Source organism: Rhipicephalus microplus, unplaced genomic scaffold (genome assembly GCF_043290135.1).
Source record: "Rhipicephalus microplus isolate Deutch F79 unplaced genomic scaffold, USDA_Rmic scaffold_62, whole genome shotgun sequence".
Classification (NCBI taxonomy): domain Eukaryota; kingdom Metazoa; phylum Arthropoda; class Arachnida; order Ixodida; family Ixodidae; genus Rhipicephalus; species Rhipicephalus microplus.
In genome coordinates, this window is record NW_027464635.1 from 1,135,310 (window position 1) to 1,148,384 (window position 13,075).

The 13,075-nt window shown below is 46.6% G+C and overlaps 29 non-coding genes across 29 annotated transcripts; all 29 read right to left on the reverse strand.

Moving 5' to 3' along the window:
- Positions 1–649: 649 nt before the first annotated feature.
- On the reverse strand, positions 650–723 carry TRNAT-AGU (transfer RNA threonine (anticodon AGU)). Its single transcript has one exon. It is a non-coding gene; the product is annotated as a tRNA-Thr (tRNA).
- Positions 724–819: 96 nt separating this feature from the next.
- TRNAT-AGU (transfer RNA threonine (anticodon AGU)) lies at positions 820–893 on the reverse strand. Its single transcript has one exon. It is a non-coding gene; the product is annotated as a tRNA-Thr (tRNA).
- Positions 894–1,161: 268 nt separating this feature from the next.
- On the reverse strand, positions 1,162–1,235 carry TRNAT-AGU (transfer RNA threonine (anticodon AGU)). The gene has a single exon. It is a non-coding gene; the product is annotated as a tRNA-Thr (tRNA).
- A 757-nt stretch (positions 1,236–1,992) lies between these two features.
- TRNAT-AGU (transfer RNA threonine (anticodon AGU)) lies at positions 1,993–2,066 on the reverse strand. Its single transcript has one exon. It is a non-coding gene; the product is annotated as a tRNA-Thr (tRNA).
- Positions 2,067–2,161: 95 nt separating this feature from the next.
- On the reverse strand, positions 2,162–2,235 carry TRNAT-AGU (transfer RNA threonine (anticodon AGU)). Its single transcript has one exon. It is a non-coding gene; the product is annotated as a tRNA-Thr (tRNA).
- A 433-nt stretch (positions 2,236–2,668) lies between these two features.
- On the reverse strand, positions 2,669–2,742 carry TRNAT-AGU (transfer RNA threonine (anticodon AGU)). The gene has a single exon. It is a non-coding gene; the product is annotated as a tRNA-Thr (tRNA).
- Positions 2,743–3,173: 431 nt separating this feature from the next.
- Positions 3,174–3,247, reverse strand: TRNAT-AGU (transfer RNA threonine (anticodon AGU)). Its single transcript has one exon. It is a non-coding gene; the product is annotated as a tRNA-Thr (tRNA).
- A 96-nt stretch (positions 3,248–3,343) lies between these two features.
- On the reverse strand, positions 3,344–3,417 carry TRNAT-AGU (transfer RNA threonine (anticodon AGU)). Its single transcript has one exon. It is a non-coding gene; the product is annotated as a tRNA-Thr (tRNA).
- A 95-nt stretch (positions 3,418–3,512) lies between these two features.
- Positions 3,513–3,586, reverse strand: TRNAT-AGU (transfer RNA threonine (anticodon AGU)). The gene has a single exon. It is a non-coding gene; the product is annotated as a tRNA-Thr (tRNA).
- A 263-nt stretch (positions 3,587–3,849) lies between these two features.
- TRNAT-AGU (transfer RNA threonine (anticodon AGU)) lies at positions 3,850–3,923 on the reverse strand. Its single transcript has one exon. It is a non-coding gene; the product is annotated as a tRNA-Thr (tRNA).
- A 773-nt stretch (positions 3,924–4,696) lies between these two features.
- TRNAT-AGU (transfer RNA threonine (anticodon AGU)) lies at positions 4,697–4,770 on the reverse strand. The gene has a single exon. It is a non-coding gene; the product is annotated as a tRNA-Thr (tRNA).
- Positions 4,771–5,034: 264 nt separating this feature from the next.
- On the reverse strand, positions 5,035–5,108 carry TRNAT-AGU (transfer RNA threonine (anticodon AGU)). Its single transcript has one exon. It is a non-coding gene; the product is annotated as a tRNA-Thr (tRNA).
- A 265-nt stretch (positions 5,109–5,373) lies between these two features.
- Positions 5,374–5,447, reverse strand: TRNAT-AGU (transfer RNA threonine (anticodon AGU)). The gene has a single exon. It is a non-coding gene; the product is annotated as a tRNA-Thr (tRNA).
- Positions 5,448–5,714: 267 nt separating this feature from the next.
- On the reverse strand, positions 5,715–5,788 carry TRNAT-AGU (transfer RNA threonine (anticodon AGU)). Its single transcript has one exon. It is a non-coding gene; the product is annotated as a tRNA-Thr (tRNA).
- A 757-nt stretch (positions 5,789–6,545) lies between these two features.
- On the reverse strand, positions 6,546–6,619 carry TRNAT-AGU (transfer RNA threonine (anticodon AGU)). Its single transcript has one exon. It is a non-coding gene; the product is annotated as a tRNA-Thr (tRNA).
- Positions 6,620–6,714: 95 nt separating this feature from the next.
- TRNAT-AGU (transfer RNA threonine (anticodon AGU)) lies at positions 6,715–6,788 on the reverse strand. The gene has a single exon. It is a non-coding gene; the product is annotated as a tRNA-Thr (tRNA).
- Positions 6,789–7,726: 938 nt separating this feature from the next.
- Positions 7,727–7,800, reverse strand: TRNAT-AGU (transfer RNA threonine (anticodon AGU)). Its single transcript has one exon. It is a non-coding gene; the product is annotated as a tRNA-Thr (tRNA).
- A 96-nt stretch (positions 7,801–7,896) lies between these two features.
- Positions 7,897–7,970, reverse strand: TRNAT-AGU (transfer RNA threonine (anticodon AGU)). The gene has a single exon. It is a non-coding gene; the product is annotated as a tRNA-Thr (tRNA).
- Positions 7,971–8,233: 263 nt separating this feature from the next.
- TRNAT-AGU (transfer RNA threonine (anticodon AGU)) lies at positions 8,234–8,307 on the reverse strand. Its single transcript has one exon. It is a non-coding gene; the product is annotated as a tRNA-Thr (tRNA).
- Positions 8,308–9,249: 942 nt separating this feature from the next.
- Positions 9,250–9,323, reverse strand: TRNAT-AGU (transfer RNA threonine (anticodon AGU)). The gene has a single exon. It is a non-coding gene; the product is annotated as a tRNA-Thr (tRNA).
- A 264-nt stretch (positions 9,324–9,587) lies between these two features.
- TRNAT-AGU (transfer RNA threonine (anticodon AGU)) lies at positions 9,588–9,661 on the reverse strand. The gene has a single exon. It is a non-coding gene; the product is annotated as a tRNA-Thr (tRNA).
- A 265-nt stretch (positions 9,662–9,926) lies between these two features.
- On the reverse strand, positions 9,927–10,000 carry TRNAT-AGU (transfer RNA threonine (anticodon AGU)). The gene has a single exon. It is a non-coding gene; the product is annotated as a tRNA-Thr (tRNA).
- Positions 10,001–10,267: 267 nt separating this feature from the next.
- Positions 10,268–10,341, reverse strand: TRNAT-AGU (transfer RNA threonine (anticodon AGU)). The gene has a single exon. It is a non-coding gene; the product is annotated as a tRNA-Thr (tRNA).
- A 602-nt stretch (positions 10,342–10,943) lies between these two features.
- On the reverse strand, positions 10,944–11,017 carry TRNAT-AGU (transfer RNA threonine (anticodon AGU)). The gene has a single exon. It is a non-coding gene; the product is annotated as a tRNA-Thr (tRNA).
- Positions 11,018–11,605: 588 nt separating this feature from the next.
- On the reverse strand, positions 11,606–11,679 carry TRNAT-AGU (transfer RNA threonine (anticodon AGU)). The gene has a single exon. It is a non-coding gene; the product is annotated as a tRNA-Thr (tRNA).
- Positions 11,680–11,774: 95 nt separating this feature from the next.
- TRNAT-AGU (transfer RNA threonine (anticodon AGU)) lies at positions 11,775–11,848 on the reverse strand. The gene has a single exon. It is a non-coding gene; the product is annotated as a tRNA-Thr (tRNA).
- Positions 11,849–12,280: 432 nt separating this feature from the next.
- Positions 12,281–12,354, reverse strand: TRNAT-CGU (transfer RNA threonine (anticodon CGU)). The gene has a single exon. It is a non-coding gene; the product is annotated as a tRNA-Thr (tRNA).
- Positions 12,355–12,448: 94 nt separating this feature from the next.
- TRNAT-AGU (transfer RNA threonine (anticodon AGU)) lies at positions 12,449–12,522 on the reverse strand. Its single transcript has one exon. It is a non-coding gene; the product is annotated as a tRNA-Thr (tRNA).
- Positions 12,523–12,954: 432 nt separating this feature from the next.
- TRNAT-AGU (transfer RNA threonine (anticodon AGU)) lies at positions 12,955–13,028 on the reverse strand. Its single transcript has one exon. It is a non-coding gene; the product is annotated as a tRNA-Thr (tRNA).
- Positions 13,029–13,075: the final 47 nt, after the last annotated feature.

Consider the following 13,075-nt stretch of genomic DNA (forward strand, 5'->3'; position numbering starts at 1 on the left):
GATCTCCTGTTTACTAGACAGGCGCTTTAACTAACTAAGCCACAGCGCCTGCGCAGCGTCTTGTTCAGGCAGTGACACCATCAGAAGTATTTCGAACTATACTTCGAAAACAAAAAACTAGAGAGACGTTAGTCTTGACTCTCGAGGCACCGGTGAGATTCGAAATCACGATCTCCTGTTTACTAGAAAGGCGCTTTAACTAACTAAGCCACAGCGCCTGCGCAGCGTTTTGTTCAGGCAGTGACACCATCAGAAGTATTTCGAACTAAACTTCGAAAACAAAAGTACTGAAAGTTGGGCGAGTTGGTACTCGATCATGACTTCTTTGCGCAAAGACGTACACGGACACAAGAAAAAGAGGCAAACAACACGGGCGCCCGTGTTGTTTGCCTCTTTTGCTTGTGTCCATGTACGTGTTTGCACAAAAAAGTCATGAATATTCGAAAACAAAAACTAGAGAGACGATAGTCTTGACTCTCGAGGCACCGGTGATATTCGAACTCACAATCTCCTGTTTACTAGACAGGCGGTTTAACCAACTAAGCCACGGCGCCTGCGCAGCGTCTTGTTCAGGCAGTGACACCATCAGAAGTATTTCTAACTAAACTTCGAAAACAAAAAGCTAGAGAGACGTTTGTCTTGACTCTAGAGGCACCGGTGAGATTCGAACTCACGATCTCCTGTTTACTAGACAGGCGCTTTAACCAACTAAGCCACGGCACCTGTGCAGCGTCTTGTTCAGGCAGTGACACCATCAGAAGTATTTCGAACTAAACTTTGAAAACAAAAAAACTAGAGAGACGTTAGTCTTGACTCTCGAGGCACCGGTGAGATTCGAACTCACGATCTCCTGTTTACTAGACAGGCGGTTTAACCAACTAAGCCACGGCGCCTGCGCAGCGTCTTCTTCAGGCAGTGACACCATCAGAAGTATTTCTAAGTAAACTTCGAAAACAAAAAAAAAACTAGAGAGACGTTAGTCTCGACTCTCGAGGCACCGGTGAGATTCGAACTCATAATCTTCTGTTTACTAGACAGGCGCTTTAACCAACTAAGCCACGGCGCCTGCGCAGCCTGTTGTTCAGGCAGTGACACCATCAGAAGTATTTCGAACTAAACTTCGAAAACAAGAAGCTAGACATATGTTTGTCTTGACTCTCGAGGCACCGGTGAGATTTGAACTCACGATCTCCTGTTTACTAGACAGGCGCTTTAACCAACTAAGCCACGGCACCTGTGCAGCGTCTTGTTCAGGCAGTGACACCATCAGAAGTATTTTGAACTAAACTTCGAAAACAAAAAACTAGAGAGACGTTAGTCTTGACTCCCGAGGCACCGGTGAGATTCGAACTCACGATCTCCTGTTTACTAGACAAGCTCTTTAACTAACTAAGCCACGGCGCCTGCGCAGTGTATTGTTCAGGCAGTGACACCATCTGAAGTATTTCGAACTATACTTCGAAAACAAAAAACTAGAGAGACGTTAGTCTTGACTCTCGAGGCACCGGTGAGATTCGAACTCACGATCTCCTGTTTACTAGACAGGACTAAACCACGGTGCCTGCGCAGCGTTTTGTTCAGGCAGTGACACCATCAGAAGTATTTCGAACTAAACTTCGAAAACAAAAGTACTGAAAGTTGGGCGAGTTGGTACTCGATCATGACTTCTTTGCGCAAAGACGTACACGGACACAAGGAAAAGAGGCAAACAACATGGGCGCCCGTGTTGTTTGCCTCTTTTCCTTGTGTCCGTGTACGTGTTTGCGCAAAAAAGTCATGAATGTTCGAAAACAAAAAACTAGAGAGACGTCAGTCTTAACTCCCGAGGCACCGGTGAGATTCGACCTCACGATCTCCTGTTTACCAGACAGGCGCTTTAACTAACTAAGCCACGGCGTCTGCAGCGTCTTGTTCAGGCAGTGACACCATCAGAAGTATTTCGAACTAAACTTCGAAAACAAAAAGCTAGAGAGATGTTTGTCTTGACTCTCGAGGCACCGGTGAGATTCGAACTCATGATCTCCTGTTTACTAGACAGGTGCTTTAACCAACTAAGCCACGGCACCTGTACAGCGTCTTGTTCAGGCAGTGACACCATCAGAAGTATTTCGAACTAAACTTCGAAAACAAAAAACTAGAGAGACATTAGTCTTGACTCCCGAGGCACCGGTGAGATTCGAACTCACGATCTCCTGTTTACTAGACAGGCGCTTTAACTAACTAAGCCACGGCGCCTGCGCAGCGTCTTGTTCAGGCAGTGACACCATCTGAAGTATTTCGAACTATACTTCGAAAACAAAAAAACTAGAGAGACGTTTGTCTTGACTCTCGAGGCACTGGTGAGATTCGAACTCACGATCTCCGGTTTACTAGACAGGCGCTTTAACCAAATAAGCCATGGCGCCTGCGCAGCGTCTTGTTCAGGCAGTGACACCATCAGAAGTATTTAGAACTAAACTTAGAAAACAAAAGTACTGAAAGTTGGGCGAGTTCGTACTCGATCATGACTTCTTTGCGCAAACACGTACACGGACACAACGAAAAGAGGCGAACAACACGGGCGCCCGTGTTGTTTGCCTCTTTTCCATGTGTCCGTGTATGTGTTTGCGCAAAGAAGTCATGAATGTTCGAAAACAAAAAAATAGAGAGACGTTAGTCTTGACTCCCGAGGCACCGGTGAGATTCGAACTCACGATCTCCTGTTTACTAGACAGGCGCTTTAACTAACTAAGCCACGGCGCCTGCGCAGCGTCTTGTTCAGCAGTGACACCATCAGAAGTATTTCGAACTAAACTTCGAAAACAAAAAAGTAGAGAGACGTTTGTCTTGACTCTCGAGGCACCGGTGATATTCGAACTCACGATCTCCGGTTTACTAGACAGGCGCTTGAACCAAATAAGCCACGGCGCCTGCGCAGCGTCTTGTTCAGGCAGTGACACCATCAGAAGTATTTCGAACTAAACTTCGAAAACAAAAGTACTGAAAGTTGGGCGAGTTCGTACTCGATCATGACTTCTTTGCGCAAACACGTACACGGACACAAGGAAAAGAGGGAAACAACACGGGCGCCCGTGTTGTTTGCCTCTTTTCCTTGTGTCCGTGTACGTGTTTGCGCAAAGAAGTCATGAATGTTCGAACACAAAAAACTAGAGAGACGTTAGTCTTGACTCCCGAGGCACCAGTGAGATTCGAACTCACGATCTCCTGTTTACTAGACAGGCGCTTTAACTAGCTAAGCCACGGCGCCTGCGCAGCGTCTTGTTCAGGCAGTGACACCATCAGAAGTATTTCGAACTAAACTTCGAAAACAAAAAAACTAGAGAGACGTTTGTCTTGACTCTCGAGGCACCGGTGAGATTCGAACTCATGATCACCTGTTTACTAGACAGGCGCTTTAACCAACTAAGCCACGGCGCCTACGCAGCGTCTTGTTCAGGCAGTGACACCATCAGAAGTATTTCGAACTAGACTTCGAAAACAAAAAAGTAGAGAGACGTTTGTCTTGACTCTCGAGGCACCGGTGATATTCGAAATCACGATCTCCTGTTTACTAGACAGGCGCTTTAACCAACTAAGCCACGGCGCCTGCGCAGCGTCTTGTTCAGGCAGTGACACCAACAGAAGTATTTCGAAGTAAACTTCGAAAACAAAAAACTAGAGAGCCGTTTGTCTTGACTCTCGAGGCACCGGTGAGATTCGAACTCACGATCTCTTGTTTACTAGACAGGCGTTTAACTGACTGAGCCACGGCACCTGCGCAGCGCCTTGTTCAGTCAGTGACACCATCAGAAGTATTTCGAACTAAACTTCGAAAACAAAAAGCTAGAGAGATGTTTGTCTTGACTCTCGAGGCACCGGTGAGATTCGAACTCATGATGTCCTGTTTACTAGACAGGCGCTTTAACCAACTAAGCCACGGCGCCTGCGCAGCGTCTTGCTCAGGCAGTGACACCATCAGAAGTATTTCGAACTAAACTTCGAAAACAAAAAACTAGAGAGACGTTTGTCTTGACTCTCGAGGCACCGGTGAGATTCGAACTCACGATCTCCTGTTTACTAGACAGGCGCTTTAACTAAAGAAGCATCGGCGCCTGCGCAGCGTCTTGTTCAGGCAGTGACACCATCAGAAGTATTTCGAACTAAACTTCGAAAACAAAAAACTAGAGAGACGTTTGTCTTTACTCTCGAGGCACCGGTGAGATTCGAACTCACGATTTCTTGTTTACTAGGCAGGCGCTTTAACCAACTAAGCGATAGCGCCTGCGCGGCGTCTCGTTGAGGCAGTGACACCATTAGAAGTATTTCGAACTATACTTCGAAAACAAAAAATTACAAAGAAATTTGTCCTGTCTCTCGAGGTACCGGTGAGATTCGAGCTCACTATCTCCTGTTTACTAGACAGGTGAGATAACAAACTAAGACACGGTGACTGCGCAGCATCTTCTTCAGGCAGTGAAACCATTAGAAGCATTTTAAATTATACTTCAAAAACAAAAAAACTAGAGAGAGATTTGTCTTGACTCTCGAGGCACCGGTGAGTTTCGAACTCACGATCTCCTGTTTACTAGACAGGCGCTTTAACTAGAGAAGCCACGGCGCCTGCGCAGCGTTTTGTTCAGGCAGTGACACCATCAGAAGTATTTGGAACTATACTTCGAAAACAAGAAAACTAGAGAGACGTTAGTCTTCACTCTCGAGGCACCGGCGAGATTCGAACTCACGATCTCCTGTTCACTAGACAGGCGCTTTAACCAACTAAGCCACCGCGCCTGCGCAGCGTCTTGTTAAGGCAGTCACATCATCAGAAGAATTTCGAAATAAACATCGAAAACAAAAAACTAGAGAGACGGTTGCCTTGACTCTCGAGGCACCGGTGAGATTCGAGCTCATGATCTCCTGTTTACTAGACAGGCGCTTTAACCAACTAAGCCATGGCGCCTGCGCAGCGTCTTGTTCAGGCAGTGACGCCATCAGAAGTATTTTGAACTAAACTTCGAAAACAAAAAACTAGAGAAAGGTTTGTCTTGACTCTCGAGGCACCGGTGAGATTCGAACTCACGAACTCCTGTTTACTGGACAGGCGCTTTAACCAACTAAGCCACAGCGCCTGCGCAGCACCTTGTTCGGGCAGTGACACCATCAAAAGTATTTCGAAATAAACTTCGAAAACAAAAAACTGGAGAGACGTTAGTCTGGACTCCCGAGGCACCGGTGAGCTTCGAACTCACGATTTCCTGTTTACTAGACAGGCGCTTTAACCAACTAAGCCACGGCACCTGTGCAGCGTCTTGTTCAGGCAGTGACACCATCAGAAGTATTTCGAACTAAACTTTGAAAACAAAAAAACTAGAGAGACGTTAGTCTTGACTCTCGAGGCACCGGTGAGATTCGAACTCACGATCTCCTGTTTACTAGACAGGCGGTTTAACCAACTAAGCCACGGCGCCTGCGCAGCGTCTTGTTCAGGCAGTGACACCATCAGAAGTATTTCTAAGTAAACTTCGAAAACAAAAAAAAACTAGAGAGACGTTAGTCTCGACTCTCGAGGCACCGGTGAGATTCGAACTCATAATCTTCTGTTTACTAGACAGGCGCTTTAACCAACTAAGCCACGGCGCCTGCGCAGCCTGTTGTTCAGGCAGTGACACCATCAGAAGTATTTCGAACTAAACATCGAAAACAAGAAGCTAGACATATGTTTGTCTTGACTCTCGAGGCACCGGTGAGATTTGAACTCACGATCTCCTGTTTACTAGACAGGCGCTTTAACCAACTAAGCCACGGCACCTGTGCAGCGTCTTGTTCAGGCAGTGACACCATCAGAAGTATTTTGAACTAAACTTCGAAAACAAAAAACTAGAGAGACGTTAGTCTTGACTCCCGAGGCACCGGTGAGATTCGAACTCACGATCTCCTGTTTACTAGACAAGCTCTTTAACTAACTAAGCCACGGCGCCTGCGCAGTGTATTGTTCAGGCAGTGACACCATCTGAAGTATTTCGAACTATACTTCGAAAACAAAAAACTAGAGAGACGTTAGTCTTGACTCTCGAGGCACCGGTGAGATTCGAACTCACGATCTCCTGTTTACTAGACAGGACTAAGCCACGGTGCCTGCGCAGCGTTTTGTTCAGGCAGTGACACCATCAGAAGTATTTCGAACTAAACTTCGAAAACAAAAGTACTGAAAGTTGGGCGAGTTGGTACTCGATCATGACTTCTTTGCGCAAAGACGTACATGGACACAAGGAAAAGAGGCAAACAACACGGGCGCCCGTGTTGTTTGCCTCTTTTCCTTGTGTCCGTGTACGTGTTTGCGCAAAAAAGTCATGAATGTTCGAAAACAAAAAACTAGAGAGACGTCAGTCTTAACTCCCGAGGCACCGGTGAGATTCGACCTCACGATCTCCTGTTTACCAGACAGGCGCTTTAACTAACTAAGCCACGGCGTCTGCAGCGTCTTGTTCAGGCAGTGACACCATCAGAAGTATTTCGAACTAAACTTCGAAAACAAAAAGCTAGAGAGATGTTTGTCTTGACTCTCGAGGCACCGGTGAGATTCGAACTCATGATCTCCTGTTTACTAGACAGGTGCTTTAACCAACTAAGCCACGGCACCTGTACAGCGTCTTGTTCAGGCAGTGACACCATCAGAAGTATTTCGAACTAAACTTCGAAAACAAAAAACTAGAGAGACGTTAGTCTTGACTCCCGAGGCACCGGTGAGATTCGAACTCACGATCTCCTGTTTACTAGACAGGCGCTTTAACTAACTAAGCCACGGCGCCTGCGCAGCGTCTTGTTCAGGCAGTGACACCATCTGAAGTATTTCGAACTATACTTCGAAAACAAAAAAACTAGAGAGACGTTTGTCTTGACTCTCGAGGCACTGGTGAGATTCGAACTCACGATCTTCGGTTTACTAGACAGGCGCTTTAACCAAATAAGCCATGGCGCCTGCGCAGCGTCTTGTTCAGGCAGTGACACCATCAGAAGTATTTAGAACTAAACTTAGAAAACAAAAGTACTGAAAGTTGGGCGAGTTCGTACTCGATCATGACTTCTTTGCGCAAACACGTACACGGACACAACGAAAAGAGGCGAACAACACGGGCGCCCGTGTTGTTTGCCTCTTTTCCATGTGTCCGTGTATGTGTTTGCGCAAAGAAGTCATGAATGTTCGAAAACAAAAAAATAGAGAGACGTTAGTCTTGACTCCCGAGGCACCGGTGAGATTCGAACTCACGATCTCCTGTTTACTAGACAGGCGCTTTAACTAACTAAGCCACGGCGCTTGCGCAGCGTCTTGTTCAGCAGTGACACCATCAGAAGTATTTCGAACTAAACTTCGAAAACAAAAAAGTAGAGAGACGTTTGTCTTGACTCTCGAGGCACCGGTGATATTCGAACTCACGATCTCCGGTTTACTAGACAGGCGCTTGAACCAAATAAGCCACGGCGCATGCGCAGCGTCTTGTTCAGGCAGTGACACCATCAGAAGTATTTCGAACTAAACTTCGAAAACAAAAGTACTGAAAGTTGGGCGAGTTCGTACTCGATCATGACTTCTTTGCGCAAACACGTACACGGACACAAGGAAAAGAGGGAAACAACACAGGCGCCCGTGTTGTTTGCCTCTTTTCCTTGTGTCCGTGTACGTGTTTGCGCAAAGAAGTCATGAATGTTCGAACACAAAAAACTAGAGAGACGTTAGTCTTGACTCCCGAGGCACCAGTGAGATTCGAACTCACGATCTCCTGTTTACTAGACAGGCGCTTTAACTAACTAAGCCACGGCGCCTGCGCAGCGTCTTGTTCAGGCAGTGACACCATCAGAAGTATTTCGAACTAAACTTCGAAAACAAAAAAACTAGAGAGACGTTTGTCTTGACTCTCGAGGCACCGGTGAGATTCGAACTCATGATCACCTGTTTACTAGACAGGCGCTTTAACCAACTAAGCCACGGCGCCTACGCAGCGTCTTGTTCAGGCAGTGACACCATCAGAAGTATTTCGAACTAGACTTCAAAAACAAAAAACTAGAGAGCCGTTTGTCTTGACTCTCGAGGCACCGGTGAGATTCGAACTCACGATCTCTTGTTTACTAGACAGGCGTTTAACTGACTGAGCCACGGCACCTGCGCAGCGCCTTGTTCAGTCAGTGACACCATCAGAAGTATTTCGAACTAAACTTCGAAAACAAAAAGCTAGAGAGATGTTTGTCTTGACTCTCGAGGCACCGGTGAGATTCGAACTCATGATGTCCTGTTTACTAGACAGGCGCTTTAACCAACTAAGCCACGGCGCCTGCGCAGCGTCTTGCTCAGGCAGTGACACCATCAGAAGTATTTCGAACTAAACTTCGAAAACAAAAAACTAGAGAGACGTTTGTCTTGACTCTCGAGGCACCGGTGAGATTCGAACTCACGATCTCCTGTTTACTAGACAGGCGCTTTAACTAAAGAAGCATCGGCGCCTGCGCAGCGTCTTGTTCAGGCAGTGACACCATCAGAAGTATTTCGAACTAAACTTCGAAAACAAAAAACTAGAGAGACGTTTGTCTTGACTCTCGAGGCACCGGTGAGATTCGAACTCACGATCTCCTGTTTACTAGACAGGCGCTTTAACTAAAGAAGCATCGGCGCCTGCGCAGCGTCTTGTTCAGGCAGTGACACCATCAGAAGTATTTCGAACTAAACTTCGAAAACAAAAAACTAGAGAGACGTTTGTCTTTACTCTCGAGGCACCGGTGAGATTCGAACTCACGATTTCTTGTTTACTAGGCAGGCGCTTTAACCAACTAAGCGATAGCGCCTGCGCGGCGTCTCGTTGAGGCAGTGACACCATTAGAAGTATTTCGAACTATACTTCGAAAACAAAAAATTACAAAGAAATTTGTCCTGTCTCTCGAGGTACCGGTGAGATTCGAGCTCACTATCTCCTGTTTACTAGACAGGTGAGATAACAAACTAAGACACGGTGACTGCGCAGCATCTTCTTCAGGCAGTGAAACCATTAGAAGCATTTTAAATTATACTTCAAAAACAAAAAAACTAGAGAGAGATTTGTCTTGACTCTCGAGGCACCGGTGAGTTTCGAACTCACGATCTCCTGTTTACTAGACAGGCGCTTTAACTAGAGAAGCCACGGCGCCTGCGCAGCGTTTTGTTCAGGCAGTGACACCATCAGAAGTATTTGGAACTATACTTCGAAAACAAAAAAACTAGAGAGACGTTAGTCTTCACTCTCGAGGCACCGGCGAGATTCGAACTCACGATCTCCTGTTCACTAGACAGGCGCTTTAACCAACTAAGCCACCGCGCCTGCGCAGCGTCTTGTTAAGGCAGTCACATCATCAGAAGAATTTCGAAATAAACATCGAAAACAAAAAACTAGAGAGACGGTTGCCTTGACTCTCGAGGCACCGGTGAGATTCGAGCTCATGATCTCCTGTTTACTAGACAGGCGCTTTAACCAACTAAGCCATGGCGCCTGCGCAGCGTCTTGTTCAGGCAGTGACGCCATCAGAAGTATTTTGAACTAAACTTCGAAAACAAAAAACTAGAGAAAGGTTTGTCTTGACTCTCGAGGCACCGGTGAGATTCGAACTCACGATCTCCTGTTTACTGGACAGGCGCTTTAACCAACTAAGCCACAGCGCCTGCGCAGCACCTTGTTCGGGCAGTGACACCATCAAACGTATTTCGAAATAAACTTCGAAAACAAAAAACTGGAGAGACGTTAGTCTGGACTCCCGAGGCACCGGTGAGCTTCGAACTCACGATTTCCTGTTTACTAGACAGGCGCTTTAACCAACTAAGCCACGGCACCTGTGCAGCGTCTTGTTCAGGCAGTGACACCATCAGAAGTATTTCGAACTAAACTTTGAAAACAAAAAAACTAGAGAGACGTTAGTCTTGACTCTCGAGGCACCGGTGAGATTCGAACTCACGATCTCCTGTTTACTAGACAGGCGGTTTAACCAACTAAGCCACGGCGCCTGCGCAGCGTCTTGTTCAGGCAGTGACACCATCAGAAGTATTTCTAAGTAAACTTCGAAAACAAAAAAAAACTAGAGAGACGTTAGTCTCGACTCTCGAGGCACCGGTGAGATTCGAACTCATAATCTTCTGTTTACTAGACAGGCGCTTTAACCAACTAAGCCACGGCGCCTGCGCAGCCTGTTGTTCAGGCAGTGACACCATCAGAAGTATTTCGAACTAAACTTCGAAAACAAGAAGCTAGACATATGTTTGTCTTGACTCTCGAGGCACCGGTGAGATTTGAACTCACGATCTCCTGTTTACTAGACAGGCGCTTTAACCAACTAAGCCACGGCACCTGTGCAGCGTCTTGTTCAGGCAGTGACACCATCAAAAGTATTTTGAACTAAACTTCGAAAACAAAAAACTAGAGAGACGTTAGTCTTGACTCCCGAGGCACCGGTGAGATTCGAACTCACGATCTCCTGTTTACTAGACAAGCTCTTTAACTAACTAAGCCACGGCGCCTGCGCAGTGTATTGTTCAGGCAGTGACACCATCTGAAGTATTTCGAACTATACTTCGAAAACAAAAAAACTAGAGAGACGTTTGTCTTGACTCACGAGGCACCGGTGAGATTCGAACTCACGATCTCCGGTTTACTGGACAGGCGCTTGAACCAAATAAGCCACGGCGCCTGCGCAGCGTCTTGTTCAGACAGTGACACCATCAGAAGTATTTCGAACTTAACTTCGAAAACAAAAGTACTGAAAGTTGGGCGAGTTCGTACTCGATCATGACTTCTTTGCGCAAACACGTACACGGACACAAGGAAAAGAGGCAAACAACACGGGCGCCCGTGTTGTTTGCCTCTTTTCCTTGTGTCTGTGTACGTGTTTGCGCAAAGAAGTCATGAATGTTCGAAAACAAAAAACTAGAGAGACGTTAGTCTTGACTCCCGAGGCACCGGTGAGATTCGAACTCACGATCTCCTGTTTACTAGACAGGCGCTTTAACTAACTAAGCCACAGCGCCTGCACAGCGTCTTGTTCAGGCAGTGACACCATCAGAAGTATTTCGAACTATACTTCGAAAACAAAAAACTAGAGAGACGTTAGTCTTGACTCTCGAGGCACCGGTGCGATTCGAACTCACGATCTCCTGTTTACTAGACAGGACTAAGCCACGGTGCCTGCGCAGCGTTTTGTTCAAGCAGTGACACCATCAGAAGTATTTCGAACTAAACTTCGAAAACAAAAGTACTGAAAGTTGGGCGAGTTGGTACTCGATCATGACTTCTTTGCGCAAAGACGTACACGGACACAAGGAAAAGAGGCAAACAACACGGGCGCCCGTGTTGTTTGCCTCTTTTCCTTGTGTCCGTGTACGTGTTTGCGCAAAAAAGTCATGAATGTTCGAAAACAAAAAACTAGAGAGACGTCAGTCTTGACTCCCGAGGCACCGGTGAGATTCGACCTCACGATCTCCTGTTTACCAGACAGGCGCTTTAACTAACTAAGCCACGGCGTCTGCAGCGTCTTGTTCAGGCAGTGACACCATCAGAAGTATTTCGAACTAAACTTCGAAAACAAAAAGCTAGAGAGATGTTTGTCTTGACTCTCGAGGCACCGGTGAGATTCGAACTCATGATCTCCTGTTTACTAGACAGGTGCTTTAACCAACTAAGCCACGGCACCTGTACAGCGTCTTGTTCAGGCAGTGACACCATCAGAAGTATTTCGAACTAAACTTCGAAAACAAAAAACTAGAGAGACGTTAGTCTTGACTCCCGAGGCACCGGTGAGATTCGAACTCACGATCTCCTGTTTACTAGACAGGCGCTTTAACTAACTAAGCCACGGCGCCTGCGCAGCGTCTTGTTCAGGCAGTGACACCATTTGAAGTATTTCGAACTATACTTCGAAAACAAAAAAACTAGAGAGACGTTTGTCTTGACTCTCGAGGCACTGGTGAGATTCGAACTCACGATCTCCGGTTTACTAGACAGGCGCTTTAACCAAATAAGCCATGGCGCCTGCGCAGCGTCTTGTTCAGGCAGTGACACCATCAGAAGTATTTAGAACTAAACTTAGAAAACAAAAGTACTGAAAGTTGGGCGAGTTCGTACTCGATCATGACTTCTTTGCGCAAACACGTACACGGACACAAGGAAAAGAGGCAAACAACACGGGCGCCCGTGTTGTTTGCCTCTTTTCCATGTGTCCGTGTATGTGTTTGCGCAAAGAAGTCATGAATGTTCGAAAACAAAAAATAGAGAGACGTTAGTCTTGACTCCCGAGGCACCGGTGAGATTCGAACTCACGATCTCCTGTTTACGAGACAGGCGCTTTAACTAACTAAGCCACGGCGCCTGCGCAGCGTCTTGTTCAGCAGTCACACCATCAGAAGTATTTCGAACTAAACTTCGAAAACAAAAAAGTAGAGAGACGTTTGTCTTGACTCTCGAGGCACCGGTGATATTCGAACTCACGATCTCCTGTTTACTAGACAGGCGCTTTAACCAACTAAGCCACGGCGCCTGCGCAGCGTCTTGTTCAGGCAGTGACACCATCAGAAGCGTTTCGAAGTAAACTTCGAAAACAGAAAACTAGAGAGCCGTTTGTCTTGACTCTCGAGGCACCGGTGAAATTCGAACTCACGATCTCCGGTTTACTAGACAGGCGCTTGAACCAAATAAGCCACGGCGCCTGCGCAGCGTCTTGTTCAGGCAGTGACACCATCAGAAGTATTTCGAACTAAACTTCGAAAACAAAAGTACTGAAAGTTGGGCGAGTTCGTACTCGATCATGACTTCTTTGCGCAAACACGTACACGGACACAAGGAAAAGAGGGAAACAACATGGGCGCCCGTGTTGTTTGCCTCTTTTCCTTGTGTCCGTGTACGTGTTTGCGCAAAGAAGTCATGAATGTTCGAACACAAAAAACTAGAGAGACGTTAGTCTTGACTCCCGAGGCACCAGTGAGATTCGAACTCACGATCTCCTGTTTACTAGACAGGCGCTTTAACTAACTAAGCCACGGCGCCTGCGCAGCGTCTTGTTCAGGCAGTGACACCATCAGAAGTATTTCGAA